The sequence below is a fragment of the Anopheles coluzzii genome, chromosome 3, assembly GCF_943734685.1.
Source record: "Anopheles coluzzii chromosome 3, AcolN3, whole genome shotgun sequence".
NCBI lineage: Eukaryota > Metazoa > Arthropoda > Insecta > Diptera > Culicidae > Anopheles > Anopheles coluzzii.
Genome location: NC_064671.1, coordinates 51,082,585 through 51,100,396, shown reverse-complemented (window position 1 = coordinate 51,100,396; position 17,812 = coordinate 51,082,585). Strand labels below are relative to the sequence as shown.

At 42.6% G+C, this 17,812-nt stretch overlaps 1 protein-coding gene and 1 long non-coding RNA gene across 5 annotated transcripts in view; one reads left to right on the top strand and one right to left on the bottom strand.

Moving 5' to 3' along the window:
- Nucleotides 1–17,812, top strand: part of LOC120955571 (muscle calcium channel subunit alpha-1-like) — a 109,621-nt gene that overhangs the window by 68,830 nt on the left and 22,979 nt on the right. The gene's annotated exons all lie outside the window — the stretch shown is intronic.
- Nucleotides 17,234–17,759, bottom strand: LOC125907493 (uncharacterized). 2 transcript variants are annotated; one of them, XR_007452712.1, is made up of 3 exons: nt 17,582–17,759; nt 17,418–17,521; nt 17,234–17,339 (listed from the first exon to the last, which is right to left on the bottom strand). It is a non-coding gene; the product is annotated as an uncharacterized LOC125907493 (long non-coding RNA). The 2 variants fall into 2 exon arrangements; XR_007452711.1 differs by having other exon boundaries at nt 17,418–17,515; nt 17,582–17,751.

The window sequence follows — 17,812 nt, the reverse complement described above, 5'->3', positions numbered from 1 at the left end:
TTCGTGTGGGATTCCGCTGTACTCATGATAAACTAAATAAATCCTGCTGCAGAGCTATAATTAAACATGATAAGTTAGTAAGATTTACGAAAATATTTTAAGGTATTTACAGCGGCACCCACAGTCTGATGACAGCTCCACAGTACGCTTGCAACATTCCCCTAATCGATTGCACAACTCCCCTAAGTAATTGCAAACATCCACAGCTTGCATGCAATATTCCCCTACCGATTTGCAACATTCCCCTAAGTGATTGAACTATTCCCTTATATGATTCGAAACCCTGTAAATTAACACAGAGTAGGCCGCACGTCACGAATACAGCTTATAAACGCGGCGCGCGACGTGTCATGTTGGTGGCGATCACAAACGACATTAAATTCACAACACATACGTAAAAAGGGATCTGAGTCGCCAAAACGGGCTTGGCGATCCTCTACGTCAAGCATCGACCTGGCACGGAGCGATCGTGATGGGACATACAAAATCAGCCCGGAAAGCAGCATTGGCGAGTCAACGCGGTTGTCCAGCAGTCCTGCAACAAACAATCTATGGACGTTGCAATTGCGTTGCTTCAGTGAATCAAGGCGTAGCAGCGCTCAGCGACCGTCGAAGATGATCATAATCCACTTGGACACTCCAGAAACGCAAAGCGAACCTCGTGAATCTGCGCTAGACCGACTCCAGACGGGCCGGGGGGCGAGCAGCCACCAAACTACCGAAGCGTACTCCAGCACTGACCGTACCAAGCACAGTACAGCGTCTTGATGCAGACAGGGTCAGTTATGTCGTGTGCAATTTGTTTTAGTAAGCCAATCGATTGGTTTCCCTTAGCGATAACATGCTCTAGCTGGTCATTGAAGCTCAAGTTTTCGTCAAGCAGCACTCCAAGGTTCTAGCTGACGAAGGTGGGAAATCAGACGATTTTTGCCTAGCGTCAACAAACTTCCAACGCACACGAGAGTTTCCGCGCGAGCGCAAAGCTATACGACGTACATACGGCCGGTAGCAGTTCCTATTGTATCGCTGATTAAGCGAGTGCACAGTGACGTAGACGCTTTTAGTAGCGGGACATCTTCAAGGGTTATGGCAAAGAAACACGAGGGCATTGTACCTATAGTTTAATCGCGTGTTTATTTTGGAATGCTGTTGGAGTGGACGAGGCCGTAGTGGACCAAAAATTGAGTTTCAGTTATAATTGAATACGGACATATTTTAAGATTATTTAATGAAGTAGCTTCTATGAGCACTATAAGAATAAGCGCATTAGAATAAGAAAAAATATCTAAGTAGCAAATTTCAGACTGCAGGAGCCGTATTGCGGAGTACAGGCGTGATTAAAAAAGTTAGTCGATAAGAGTTTAATAGGAAGAAAAGGACTAACGAGGGTAGTTTGTAATCACATATTACTATACTTAAGAATTAAAATTAATTTAGAATTTGATTTGAGTTAGTTTAGTTTAGTGTTAGAGACAGTGAACAAAATGACCTGTTTGACAAATATAGCTAGATGAAGATATATTATGACAACATTGTGATGAATACATAATTCATATAAAAAATTAAAAAGGAACTGAATTGAAGGAATTTAAGGACTGACTTATATTTACATAAATAAATGATTCGTGCTTAAAAAGCACAAACCGTCTTGAACCGCTCAAAATACGGCACTACCAATCACAAACGATTAGCAGTTTGAGTTGCTCAGTGGTATAAGGTGACTCGAGCATTTCCTTTGGCAGTTCTGAAAATATAATGATCATATTTGAGTTAAAATGTGTTTGGAATAGAGATGCCAAAAGTGTACTTGCCTGAAGCCGTTTCAGTTTAAGCGATATATTTCTATGCACCTCCTAAAAGGTTAAGCACAAGCACATGGATATTTTCTTCGTTAATTCGATTAAGCGCTGATAAGAGCGATGAACAACATACTGAGGAAGTTTTTTGTTAATATATTTTTAATAGGAATATTTTTATTAATAACAACTTTTTATTTCATCCAATCGAATAATTGCGTCCATCCTTGCTAAGATCAATCACAAGACTGACGATTTTCCTCCTCTACTCGAAAAGCCTTCTATTTTGACAATTCCGTACGGACGGATGTATCGCCTCTCGCTACCTCACTCTCTCTGCGATTAGCATGATTATTATTTTTAATGTGCCGATACTTTTCACTTTGGTGGGGATCCTTTGGTACACGTTGATTTCTGTAAAAAAAGGTATGAAATGAAGCTGAGCGATGTACATAACATGCATTACGAATCATTCGCGCTGCTTCATTTGAATTCGCACAACACTTGAACACTTGAACACTTTACAAAATCATAACACCAATCGTCCAGGACTTAAGCTGAGGCACGTGCGGCCGCTCGCTGCCGATCCTTGAGCTGTACTGACGATTTCGTGTGGTAGCAAGAATGAGAGCACACAGAGGAACTTTCGGTACAGCAGTGCAAGCGAGACACCGACATCAGCACAGCGCTTCGAGCAGATCAAACTGAGCGAGCTGGCCGAAAATGAACGCACACATTTACACATTTGTAACTGTGTTAGTGTCAAAAATGTGTAGAAACCAAGGTGTTATAAATGACAAGGTGAAGTTGTTCAGAGCAAAATGACATTTCTCGACTTGACATTTCTCCTCCGGGGGCTCTGGTATAAAAATCGGGGAGGGCTGGTGCGGAGTAATGAAATTTGTATGCAGAGAGTGACAGATGTCCCCCACAATGTCGCCCAGCAAAAGCGATAAAAATCAACCTTCTAAACACATTATCCTTGGTAGAAACCAAAACGCGCTCTCGCAACCTTGTATTTTACACCGTTTCTCTGCTTAACTCTAGGTTTTTACACACACCATGATAGGGAAGCGCCAGCATCAAGTGGTACGCTTCGCAGATCCGTACTCGATGCCGTTGGGTAGGGGAAGTCGGGGTTGGTTCGACACCGCGGGTAAGTTCCACACCTTGCCGTTTTTGTATTTGTAAAACTTTTTGAAGACAAAAAACTTATACATATTATTTATGTCAACTGTTTCGAACATTTGAGTCACATTTCACTGATCAGAAACCTGTCAATTGTCAAAAAACAACAAAATAAACACATGGTGGTTCTGATTGACAGCCGATGTAAGTTTTTACTTCTGGGACTTAAGGAATTGTGGCGTTATTTCAACAAAATTATAGTTTCCATATTCATAGTATTGTTTTATAAATACTATTGATTAGTTCTGTATCACAAGGCGTAATTTTTATATTAAACTTTATAATATAAAATGTCACTAAAACTTGTGCAGCCAATGGGGGTAAATTCGACACCCCACTTGGTAATGCTTATTTGTAGCATGTTAACTTTGTTTATATCGTAATTTGAAAGAGCCTGTATTTTATACAGATGTCCCTTAACGATGTACGACAAACGTAATAATCAAGCTGAACAAACACGCAATTAAAAATACCGTAGAAGCTTTAAAATTCAAGATGTCAACAAACCTAGGAAGTTATAATTATGGAATTTAGCTATTATTCTCTCACAGAACGTTTGCCAAACTCGGACTCAAAACATGTACTTTGTATATGGTTTAGGCTTATGAAAATTAATATTGTTATGGCTTTGACCGTATTTTAAGCTTACTTTAAACCGGGTAGGCTTAACTGAAGAAAAAATAGTCGCTGGTTTGGAATCACATTGACCCGATGTTCACCTTTTGGCTTTCGAGTTGGCAGAGAAAAATAAAATTGAACATCCTTCGATTTTATAAAAAAAGAAAAAGATTACTGGAAGATGGCCAGGTTAGTTTTTTAAAGGAATCTTAACCAATTATTCCGTAAACCAGATGCTATCGCCGCAGCTTCTACTATATAGAGTCTGGTCCGATGCTATTTGAAATGAAATTTTTGTTCTTGCTTGTATCTTAATTATTTCGTATATTTCAATACTGTTTTGTGTTAATTTTTCGTAAAATTGGTACGAAATACTTTGTTGAACTTCCATGAAAACTACAGACCATCAGAGTTTGCTATTTTGAACGCTAAAACCAATGTGTCGAAATCACCCCCAAGGTGTCGATTTTACCCCATCATGGTGTTGAACTTACCCGCACTGCAGTCGTGACGCAACAAAAAACACACTTTTTTTGTTTTTATCAAAATGTTCCAAAATCAAAATCAAAATCAATCCAGGAACCGTAGTTTCTCGTAAGATGGTACATAATACACCAAAAAAGCTTTTTCGATGTCTACTAGTAAGTTTACATTGGCAAAAGTATTGCAATCAGAGGAAAACCTTAAGGTGTCGAAACTACCACCAGTTCCCCTACCATTTTCACAAAATGATCGGCACCTCTTTTGCCAATTCATTCACAGCATCGATCACCGTTCGATTTGGCGCAAATAGCCCACCGGGAGAAAATTGACAAACATTACAAACCAGTCCATTAAAACACAACAAGTTCAACCCACCAGGAACATATCAGTGTCAGTTTGACAGGCTAAGCCAACAGTCGTCTTTTTTGCTTTCGCCCAAAGTTTCGGAATTAAGTAACATTTGTTTGCGTATTTCCACCCACTACAGCATTATATGGAGCCGGTCTCGTAGTACAGTCGTCAACTCGTACGACTTAACAACATGCCCGTCATGGGTTCAATCCCCAAACAGACCGCGCCGCCATACGTAGGACTGACTATCCTGCTATGGGGGGGAATCAATTAGTCACTGAAAGCCAAGCCCACAAGTGGGTACAGGCAGGCCTTGACCGACATCGGTTGTTGAGCCAAAGAAGAAGAAGAAGAAGACAGCATTATATGGATTCGCTTCCAGCCTACAAATTCCTCGTATACAAGTAAATTCAGATAATCTTTTAGTAAACGATAGTTTTCTATGTAATTCATCCATCAAACGGCTCCTGCAGTTTTGAAAAAAACTCTTCGTAACGGGCCAAACTGGTAATCAAAATCGTCCGTCTCGACGATAAAATTAGCGGTTGAGCTGGCATCTTACTAAAACTGCGATTATCGTGTACGCGAGAGTAATGTTAAGTGCAGTGTAACGGTCGGGCAGTGAAAGGCAAAGGGGTTTAGCACTTTATCGAAAAAATTGCGAATATTCAGTATATCGGCAAAATCTTGGTCACGGGAATGTAAACTTACTAGTAGACTTACTAGGACCAATATGGGGTAACGAAATGCCAGTGATTTAATACTATGAATCCTGCCCAGTGGTACCGTAAGGTACTTGATGCCCGCTTCTGTTTGAATTGTCTGCGGGACAATCACCGTGCCCGCGATTGCTCCTCACAGTACAAGTGTCGTCATTGCAACATGGCGCATCACACAATGGGCCTGATCGGGAACGAAAGTCGATAACGAAGTGGATAATTTAGTCGGTTAGCAAAATTCCAATGTTATCCAATTGCGTTTTCTTAATCAGAATCTTCGCTAACTGATCGGTTTGGAAGTGGAGTGGAATGGTGTTTGCCGCCATAGCAACGTGGTTAAAAAGTCGAGCAGTGGGGTATGCAGTTGAAAACTTCATATAAAAAAAACCGTTTCAGTCGGATAGCCATATTTACTGCTCCACCCCAGTTGATATAACAGTGGAAAACTAAATAATATTAAAAACCATGTTTAACAGTTCGCAAAAAGAATGTTTTATCGCTGTTTGAGTTATTTGAGATGTTTTATCATTCGATTTAGCTAAAATATTCTTTTTTATAAAATATAAATTTATCTTTTTTTTATAAACAATCAAAACAAATAAATTTAAGTTTATTATAGGTATCTAGTTTTTATAGTTCAAGCTAAGAAATAAGAAACCAAAAAAAAATCCTTTTCTGCTAATCCTTCTGTTTTGTCCAACCTTATGTTATGGCCTTATGGCATGTTAGAATTGTTTCCGACACGTAAATGCAACGAGATTGACAAGACCAGTAGGAACACTAGGTACAAGAAATTATAAGCAACTCATATCCGTTGGAGCGGCGAGTTCCGGTCGGAATCGTTTGCGTTGTCTTGCACCAATCGAAGGGTTGTGCCTACTTGTACCTTACGGACTATCCCCAAAAACTCGGGGTCGCTTATAGAAGGATACAGGCCAGGAATGTTCGGATTGGCACACACATCGCTAAGTTCCACGCCTCGTGACAAACGCGTCACCCAATGAATTTTTTTGTTCATCTATTACAATTTTGACGTAGTTATTTTATTTTTATCAAATCTGACGAAATCATCATCGTATGTGTCGAAGCACACTCATTGTAGTATCAAGCTCGCCAGGCTTCAGTGGACAGGTCATGTTAAACGCATGGAAACGAAAGACCCAGGTATTGTGCGGGAGGGGGGGGGGGGGGGGGTGGGGTTGATTGCGTCACTTGGCTTTGAATCAAATACACTTTAATTTTTTTCTTGGCGGAGTGGGGAGTATTGGTCGGAATCCCTCATATATGGACTCCCTGTAGTCTTTGAGTCCCTTCGTCCATAAGGCCTCTATCGTTCACGGAGGCCTGCGATGGGACTACTGTACAGACCATATATGCTGGACTTTATATCCACTTTATATATTATATCTTGCGGCCACTCAGTCCGCTTACCGTTAAATCCGCAATTGCGGAGAGTAGTAGGTTTAAATTTAAGTGATGACTCCAGATGACTTGGAGGCGTCAGTCATTAAGGCCAGAATAATGGACTGGCGAGGGCGAGAGACCGTGAGCGGCTTCGGACACTCCTTATTGTACGGAATAAGTGTACCGCGTTGTTTCAATATATTTTTGCACGAGAGCGTAAAATACGGACGTTCACGGATCCAACGTTTGCGGTGGCTGGAGTTGATGGGCGCATATGGCACAGGACAAGGGTCAGCGAATGCGGCAAGTTCAGAAAGGATTCAAACCTCGTCCTCTAGTTCATACAATTTTGTTTCATCTATACTTGTTCAGCCAACAACCCGTTTGAAACTTTACCCGGAACGTTTGAACAGGCCAACAGTCGGTACTGTCTAAGGCCACTTCTGGTGTGGATTCTTTACTAAATGATCCGTAAATAAGCAAAATTTACTATTTTATTCATTCCGCAAAACAACAGCTCTAAATGTAAACAAAAGTGTGATTGACACATAGGCAAAACCAATAGCTACTCGAATCGGAAAGAGTTATCCACCAGTGGAGAAATTTTACACCGGTGGAAAATAAATTCCACCGGTGGAATCGAGCATATTTGGAAGCACCCAACTCAACACTTGTTTCTGGACCGCCCCAAAACCACCGCGCTTCATCTCCGCACCTGCACCAGTCTACATTCGATCGTTTTTTTCTCAACTAGACGAAGTTCCGCTCATTGCACGCAACAAACACGCCAACCTTATGCTCTGACAACGCAGCTCAATTGACTTACCGTATACCCGTTTTATCCAACCGCCACAATGACAACGCTACCGCTGAGTATTTAAGCTGCTATTATCAAAACGTTAGAGGTTTGCGTACTAAAACAAAAGAATTTCACTTAGCTGTATCGGAGGCTGACTTCGATCTCATCGCCCTCACGGAAACTTGGCTTGTTGACAACATTCCATCTGCTCTTCTCTTCAACAACAACTTCTCTGTTTACCGCTGTGATCACTTTCTCAGCGGCTCTGGCTCTCGCGGTTTCACTTGACGAAGCAGTATGTTCATTTTCGTCCTTTATGCTGCAAGCCTTTGTTGTTTGCGTCCCAGTTCAGCGTCCTAAACCTAACTCCCCCTGGGCGGACCGCACACTCAAACGACTCAAACGTGTAAAAAGAGCTGCTTATCGTCACTACCAAACGCGCCGCTGCCAAAGATCTCGCTCGATCTACTTTGACACGCACTCTTTATACTGCAGCTATAACAGGTTTCGATATGGCAGATATTTGAGTAATATTCAACGTTACCTCTGCAGGTGGCCTGATTCGTTTTGGCGCTTCTACAAGAGCAAAACAAAATCCACGCATACTCCGAAATCTATCACGTACAAAGGAGCAACAAGTGCCAACACTAATGAAATGTGCAATCTCTTCGCGGATCGCTTCGCAGATTGCTTTTCACCGGCCATGAATGATACCGATACCATTGATGCTGCTCTCGTCAACACTCAGGCTGGCGCAATTAACATGAGCACTCCTTTCATCGACAGTGAGATCGTTTTATCTGCCCTAACGCAACTAAAGCCTTCCTTCGCTCCTGGACCCGACGGAATTCCTTCTACCGTGCTGAAACGCTGTCAAACGACAGTAGCACCTATCCTTTCAAAATTGTTCAATGCATCGCTAGTAGACATGGGCAAGAAGAGCGGGAATCATAAGGTTCGCTCGCTCCCATTAATGAGCGGGCGCTCGCCGCTCTTCATTCCAGAAAAATATGATTCGCCCGCTCGCATTAAAAAATAAAAAAAAATCGTTTGAAATTAGTTGTTCCGAGAAAAAAATCTAAATCAATAATACTGTTGGGCTTATACGGAATGTAAATAGCCACAAGTAAAAACAACAAATATTTTTATTGTGGTTAAAACTAAAACTCAAATTAACGTTTTATTGAAAAAAAAAACATCACAAGCTACTGTCGTCGACCCACACTGCCTATTCAAAACACACGTATAAAACATCGTAGAGCGCGAGCGCATCGTATGTGCAGAACACAGAGATAACACAAAAACAGAGAAAAACAGCCTGGCTTGCAAGCGCTCTGCTTGTCCAAAATACGTAGCGAGAAGATCAGGGTAGCTCGCGAGCGGCCTGTATACTTAAAATCCATGCAGAAACAACTGCTTAGCTCGCGAGCGCACTGCCCATCCAAAATACGTAGCGAGAAGAACAGGGTAGCTCGCGAGCGCACTGCCTATCCAAAATCCATGCAGAAAAAAACAGGGTAGCTCGCGAGCGCACTGCCTATCCAAAATCTATGCAGAAAAAACAGGGTAGCTCGCGAGCGCCCTGCCCATCCAAAATACGTAGCGAGAAGAACAAGGTAGCTCGCTCGTGATTCGCAGTAAGCAAAAGAGCCAGCTCGCTCGAATCGTCGCAAAGAATCATTTTGCCCATGTCTAATCGCTAGCTAATGGCTACTTTCCCAAAACAGGGAGGAAATCTTGGATGGTTCCTATTTACAAAAAGGGCGACAGGACAGATGCCATCAACTACCGGGGTATTACATCTTTGTGTGCCATTGCCAAGGTGTTCGAACTAGTGATATACAAAAATCTGCTACATGCATGTCGCAGCTACCTAAGCCCGTATCAACATGGATTCGTGCCAAAAAAGTCGACTGCCACGAACCTGGTTGAATTTGTAACCTATTGCACTAGTCAAATTGATGCCGGAGCTCAAGTCGATGCAATTTATACAGATCTGAAAGCAGCATTCGACTCTCTTCCGCACGCAATTCTTCTCGCTAAACTCGATAAGCTAGGATTTCCCAGCTCGCTCGTACAGTGGCTTAAGTCTTACCTAATTAATCGCACATACATCGTGAAAATTGATAATCACATGTCAAAAGAAATAGTCAGCAGCTCGGGTGTGCCACAAGGAAGCAATATTGGCCCGCTTCTCTTCATATTGTTCATCAACGATGTTACCCTCGCTTTACCTCCCGACAGTATCAGTCTGTTTGCCGACGATGCAAAAATTTTTGCGCCTATTCACAACACAGGTCCAGGATTGTACATTCCTGCAAGACTGTATCGAAATTTTCTGTTCGTGGTGCAAGCGTAATGGACTGACTATCTGCATCGAGAAATGCTACTGTGTGTCTTTTAGTCGATGCAGGAGCCCAGTCACTGGTATCTACTTCATGGACGGCACTGCAGTTATTCGACAAAATCATGCCAAAGACCTGGGCGTTCTGCTTAACTCTAGTTTGAACTTTAAACAGCATATCGATGACGTTGTAGCTAGAGGAAATCAATTACTTGGCGTGGTTATCCGGACAACTAATGAGTTCCGCAACCCCATGTGCATCAAAGCTGTCTACAACTGTATCGTTCGTTCGGTTCTGGAATATTCGTGCGTAGTCTGGAGCCCAACTACCGCTTCTTCAATTGCTCGACTTGAGGCGATTCAACGTAAACTCACGCGATATGCCCTACGCCTACTTCCCTGGCAGGGTCGCAATAGTCTTCCTCCGTATGCTGCGCGGTGCCGTCTTCTAGGCCTTGAACCTCTTTCGGTTAGAAGACGCAATGCACAGTGTTCTTTCATCGCTGGATTGCTAAATGGCTCTATCGACTCATCACCTTTGTTGCATCGAGTCGATATCTATGCACCATTCCGAACACTTAGGTCTAGAGAAACTCTACGGCTCGCTCAACCCCGTTCCAGCGCTGGTCGGTCTAACCCTATGTTCCGCATGTCGGCAGTCTTCAATACTGTCTCGGATTGCTTCGACTTCGACATCTCGACTCACTGCTTCAAGGAACGTCTCCGGCTTTTGCCGTGGCCGCAGTGAATTGCGATGCGAATTGTGTTTTTGTTCTGTATTTTTTTTTAATAAACTGTTACATCTTAATTAGGCCAAACGGCCCGTTGAAGATTAATAAATAAATAATAATAATAATAAATAATAATAATATTAACCGATTGGATAAGTTTTATCGACTTTCGTTAGCGATCAGGCCCAATGATTCACACTGAAAGCACTCCCATCAAATCTTCCACTACATTTCCAATGCAAGCTGCGCAAGATGCACCTTCACACACAACACACGCCGCAGATGATCACACGGCTAACATACAACGCAGCTGCAATAAAACAATCACCTTCACAAGTTTTAGCAGCCAAAATCCACGAAAGATAAGGAAACTTTATCCGAAAACTATTCACGGCGAAACAACTAGCAATATCTCTGCTGCGAATATTGTTTTTGTCGATTGTTTGAATCAAGGTGGAATATAGAGGAGGTGTCTTCTTAGCGTTTGGCATGTTGACATTTTGAGATTCAGTTTGACAACAGCCGTCGATATTTGTTTACAGGCAGCAGCTGCACTATAACGTATAAAATGCCGATTTATGGAGTGTGGATGCAAAATACAAATTTTCAGTGCTAAACAAATGTTTATGAAACGAAAACAATTAATTTATCATATCCAAATACCAGCAACATTCGTCGCATTTGAGAACTGCCGTCGATCCTGGTTTTGTGATTTGTTCTAAAGCCTCAATGCCCAATTGTTCTACATGACGACACTTCCTTTCTACCCACTTTAGTTTGAATGAACACGCGGCAGCAATATGTACTTATATTATTCCGTATATTTTACCCTTGACCAATGTTAATGTCCGTCATCCTCCGATCGAAATAGCATTAAATTGGCCAATTGCTCTAACAAGACCCAATAGTCGTCTCACTCAGTCACTCGAAAAAAACCCTGAATTTTAAGGAAATGGATTATGATAAGTTGAACAGATTACTATCCTTGCAAAATTGGATTTTTTTAAAATACGGACTTATCAACAGACGATTGCATTGAATCATTTGTTAATACGGTTATTCTCCTTCATCTTCAGTGTTAGCTCCTCTCCTGTCCTTTCCTCACACCATCCCCTGATCCCCCTTGTTCGAACAGGACGCTAAGATCTTTGAAACGCGTCAAAGATAGAGCCACTCGTTCATACCGGTTTAATCGTAACCCGTTTCAACGTCGTGTAAATAAGTACGCTTCGATAGCTTATCGCATTTATAATCGTGCTCGGTATAAGTCTTATGTAGCTCGTTTACAAATTCGTTTTTATTCTGATCTAACTTCTTTCTGGCGCTTTATGAGATCTAAACGTGATCATCAAAGCATTCCACCACTCGTGTCACTAGGCAATGACAATGCTTCAGCTCCTCAAGATATTTGTGCATAATTTGCTGCATATTTCTCTTGTGTGTTTATCGATCCAGCGAGCAGTATTGCCCCTACAGAGTGGTCTCCTTGTGATGTGGTAAATTGACGTATCGTCTGTTCGTGTAGTATTGTCCAAATTAAAACTATCGTTTTCTTCTGGCCCAGATGGCATCCCATCCTCTGTATTGGAATATTGTAGCTCTTTTTTTAGCTTTAATCTTGTCCCGTTTCTTTAACAAGTCTCTCAGCAGTGGATGTTTACGTATGCTATGGAAATCGGCGTAACTTGTTCTTCTTCTTTGGCTCAACAACCGTTGTCGGTCAAGGCCAGCCTGTACCACTTGTGGGCTCTTGGCTTTCAGTGACTAATTGATTTCCCCCCATAGCAAGATAGTCAATCCTACGTATGGCGGCACGGTCTATTTGAGGATTGAACCCATGACGGGTATGTTGTTAAAGTCGTACGAGTTGACGACTGTACTACGAGACCGGCTAACTTGTACCCGTTCACAAAAAAGGCTGTCGATCTTCAGTGTCAAATTAAAGAGGGATATATATTCAGGCCGGTCTCGTGGTACAGTCGTCAACTCGTACGACTTAACAACATGCCCGTCGTGGGTTCAAGCCCCGCACGTTGCCCGCATGGGCCGTGCCGCCATACGTAGGACTGACTATCCTGCTATGAGGGGGGAATCCATAAGTCACTGAAAGCCAACCCCGCAAGTGGGTATAGGCAGGCCTTAACCGACAACGGTTGTTGAGCCAAATAAAAAGATATATTTAGTGTGCCTGTGTTAAAGTTAAGGAGTCTATTGTGTACTCTAATATTCGCTCCTGTTTTGTCAATTATATCTCTCAACATCAAAATGGTTTCATTCCTAAACGTTCGACCTCGTCCAACCTAATGCATTTCGTCTTCTCTCTATTTAAAAATATTGCATCAGGTCGCCAAGTTGATGTTATATCCACAGATTTTAATGTGACATTCAATACTCTCCCTAATGGCTTGCTTTTGGCTAAACTTAACTTAATAGGGCTTAGTGGCCTGTTACTATCCAGGAAAGTGTCGTTTCTATCGAGTCGAACTCTGAATTCTGAAAATTGGAGCACATTTCTCAAACAATTTTACGAACCCTTCTGGGGTGCCTCAAGGTAGCGTGTTAAGACCACTTCTATCCAGTCAGTTATTCCGGCCTTAATGGTGGACGCCTCCTCGCCATCTTGCCACCTCAATTTTTGCCTACCACGCCTCCTCTGTCCTTGTGGACGGCCTAAAAAGACTTTACGAGCTGGGTCATCTGTTTATATGCGTACAAGATGACCAGCCCACCGGAGCCTGACGAGCTTGATACGTTGTACGACAGTGAGGTCGCCGTACATCTCGTATAGCTTGTCCTTATAGCGGCTCCTCGATTGTCCTTCCACACAAAGTCTCCGTATAGTGTCTCGTTTATCCCGTGATTTAGATGATCCCGGGTGTTTACAGGCTTTGTACTGATATTGGGTTAGACCGATTTTAGAATACACTTGCATAATATGGGCCCCAACAAGTAGCACACACATGGAGAGAATTGAGAAAGTACAAAAACGATTGACTCGTATTGCACTCAACAAGGCATTTAGGGCTTCAAATAATCAGTTCCTGACAATGATACACGATGTCAGTTGTTGCAATTAGAAAAGCTGAATGTGGGCTTCATTCAGGCGAAGACAATCGGCCGTATCGGGGAACTCGTTCGTTCCCGGGAACGTTCGCCACGACGCTCATTTTCACTCATTTCATAGCTTTTTATGATCAAGAATTAGAAAACCGTCTAGGCTTTGTGCAGCCCAATCTAGTGATACCACCCAACCCTAATACAACCCACTCATGAGCGACGAACGTTCTTCAACGAACGAGTTCCCCTATACGGTCGAATGTTTAGTTATTTATTTATTTATTTATTTATTTATTTATTTATTTATTTATTTCATTTCATTTGTAACCGACAGACCTTCGTGTCTAATCGGCAACCTTATAATTAAATTAAGGAGCATATATATATAGAACTCTAGTTATAAGCAACATTAAATATGACGTAGACGCAATTTCTCCTTGAACGTAAATGTAGACATACTAAAGTCGAACAAATCTAACACTTCATTAAACTCTAGGGACATACGTATAAAAGGGTGTCCCTGGCTATGATTGTTGCGAGTACGCGGTACACGGAGATGGAAATTTGATCTAAGTATCCGGCAGGGAGCGAACTAATTGATGCTGGCTAGTAATGCCGGAGAATCGATCTCTCCGTTATGGAGCCGGAATATGAAAAGACATTGGGCATTGGGTTTTTACGTCGAGATAATCGCAAATTGGTGGTATTGCCATGGAAGGAGTCGAACGGCATACCTGGTGATTCTCCGTTGAATGGCTTCGAGGCGATTGATGTCACCAACGCCAAGCGGGCACCAGATCGGACAGCAGTACTCCAGGCACGATCTTACGATGGATCAGAAGATCGATTTGACGCACATGGGATCAGTAAACTCGCTACAGGTCCGCGTAATTAAACCGAGTAGCTGATTTCCCTTAGCAACAATGCTGTCAATGTGAGGGCGAAATGACATCTTCTGATCGAGTAACACCCCCAAGTCACAGATGCATGTCGTACGAACTAAAGTCGTGTTGAGCATAGTGTATGTAAACGGGATAGGGTTACGGACTCTGCTGAATGATATACACTGGCATTTATCGGCACACACCTGGAGGGCGTTTTTGCTGCACAAGCTGTCGAGATTCTCAAGGATCATTTGAAGGCGTACACAGTCACTGTCGTTTCTAACTAGAGCGAATATTTTTACGTCGTCGGCGTACATTAGGTATTGCCCTGGCGGTAAAACAAAAGATTGATCATTTACATAGATGAGGAAGAGTAGCGGTCCCAAGTTACTCCCTTCAGGTACACCGGAGGAGCTGGTGAAGGAGTGAGAACGATGAGATCCTATGCTTCTAAAGTACGAACGACCAGTTAAGTATGTACGCAGCCAGGTGATGTGCCAGTCGAGTAAACCGAGTTTTTTTTAGCTTCGAGAGCCGAATATCATGCGAGATACTATCGAACGCAGCCCTGAAGTCGATATATGCTGCTTCAACTTGAATACCGCGATCCATGTTGTCAAAGTAGAAAACTACAAATTCGGCAAGATTTGTGATGGAAGATCTCCTTGGGAGAAATCCGTGCTGACTGAGGCTCATGTAGTTTTGAACTGATGTGAGTAGCGGGTTGTATAAAATGAGCTCAAACACCTTTGCACAAGCGCATAGTATGATGCGCACAATTGCAAGCATGAGTATGAGCATGCAAGTCGACTGCCCTTCTTATGGATAGGAACCATTCGCGCGTGTTTCCAGGACGCAGGATACGTGCCACGCATAAGGGAATCGTTAAATATTTTGGCAAGAATGGGTGCGAGTGATTGACGGCAGTGCTTCAAAGTGTATGGAATATTGTCAGGACCATATGACGTTGATGGTTTTATATCGCTGAGTGTGCGCGCAACTAATCCTTTGTCAATCGTAGGTATAATAAAGTCGATAGCATCCGATGAAGTATAGCGAGTGGCCTCTGCTAGTGTATTAGGGTTGTGAATAGGAAGGGTAAATGCATTATCGAAACGATTGGTGAAAGTGTTGCAAATATCTGATGTATCGATACTAATTTCGTCATTGTAGCGTCATTGTAGCCCTCACATCACGGAGGGCTACTACTTATATTGCACCGTTTGTTCCAGAAGCTCCAGAACCGTGTCGGCTTAGAAAACTGCTGCCTTTCAGTACGGCGAATGAAGGAGCGGTGAGCACACGATTTTGTCGTAGATAATTGTTCGGTACATCGAAAAAAATTCTCTTATGCAGCGATGATCTCGTTCTACTGTAATACGCGTATACTTCGCGTATGTTCATCGCTAATATTCTGTACAATATGATCAATTCTCCTTATTTGCTGAAATGTCCTAATTTTTATGTTCCATCATGTCGGCTGCTTATACGCCCTCCACTGTATGTCCCGATTCGCCGCACTTGTTTTGGACAGAATGGTCTACTTTTAAGAGCGATCAGTAATTCCAATCAAAATTCTCACCTGTTCGATTTCAATATTACCTCTGTTTAGTTCTGTATATGTATTTGCACCCTCAATCAATAGTGGTAATTGTGTTCGTTATACTTGATGCATAATTGTCATTTCAGTGTTTTTCTCGTAGCCGTTTAATTGAGTGGTCTTTGCATCATGCTTGGATAGGTTAAGATAATATAGATTAAGGTTGTAAGAACAAATTATTTAGCCTATTTTGAGCGGACAATTGAAAATAATAAACAACCAAATAAAGAAACAAATATCATTCATCTACGGAAAAACGTCCGGGTGTGGGGAATGTTGTAGCAAGCATCTTTCTCTGCATCCCTTCACAGCTGGTTACCCGAGAGCTCAAAATGAGAGAATTTGAGTGTCATTGTCGGCAGGGTACCACGCAAACAATGAGACCCCAAATTTTGAGTGATTCAGGCCGAGGGGTATGAGGAAGCTTGAGGAAGCACGGAGAAACGCGCTGCGATGAGAGTTCGCATTCTGTTTTACACGCGCGCTTCACTAACACCAATACAAATACCGTGCTTTGACGAGCCGTCTGTGAATGTGTGTGTGTCTTCTTTCAGCGAGCTCAACTTGGAGCTGCTCGTCACATCGTGTTGTCTCGCTTACACTACAGCATCGAACCATCGCTCCGTATGTTCTTTCCAATCATGCTACCAACACATCCAAAGATATTTGTTTCTTTCGTTTCTCGTTTTCTTTCATGCACGATCGCAAATACGCACTTATTCTAACAACAAACACAAACACGGTCATTTTTGGTTACATTAAACACTTTATTGAAACATAAATTACACTTTCACAACACATTTAGAATCCTTCATACTCACGTATGGCGTCATACTGTAAAGTACCGCGTCGAGCCAGGCTGCGGGAAACTTGTCGACAATCTGCGTTGCCTCTGTTCAGCAAATTCTTACCTGTCGATGCACGCACTGCATGTGCGTCTGTACACACTGTTCACTTCACACTTTATCAAAACACACCGGCGCACGAGACTTATAACGAAATGCGCATCAACGCACAAACACTGCGCGCGGGACTTATAACGAAACACACACAACCATCTCCGACAAAGCGTCGCGCTGTACTGGTGGTTTTGTACGCGTAGGAGGGGGGACATACGGAGCGATGGTTCGATGCTGTAGTGTAAGCGAGACAACACGATGTGACGAGCAGCTCCAAGTTGAGCTCGCTGAAAGAAGACACACACACATTCACAGACGGCTCGTCAAAGCTTCCTTCCTCCTACTGCGTTCGGGGTACCATCCGTGCTGCGCGTGTTATGCTGGCTTCAGTTTTATGATGACGTCATGAACAGGAGCTGTGCGTGTTGAACCGGCTTCTGTTAAGTAATGACGTCCTCACCGGGGGCTGAATGAAGCAATAATGAATGTAAGTAGTATGTATTACTATGGAGAGTTTAGCGCAGAGGATTAGATCAAAACTTACCTTAATATTTTAAAACTGGAAAATGTTTTCTTTCCGTCGCTCACTTTGAAGATTGTTGACGAGGCTAGCAGGTAGTCGTTGATAAATAGCGCACACACCTGTAACTTTTTAGACGCCAAGGGTTAGTTGAATGTACCTGCACAAGCACACAGCAAGAAACTTACCTCAACAATTTGCTAGGATAAATCATTTCATAACTGAGGAAGAAGGAACACGGCACAAAACGTAAATGAGCAAAGTACGTCGCACAAGAAATCGCACCTCACTTAAGTACATCCTTCCACAGGGAAAGTTCTGGACAGACTGAGGATGCCTAACACCCGGATGAGCGCGATAGCAGAAAAATCATGGTGAATCGAGAGAGATGGGTAGACTCGGTCCAGCGATATCCGCTG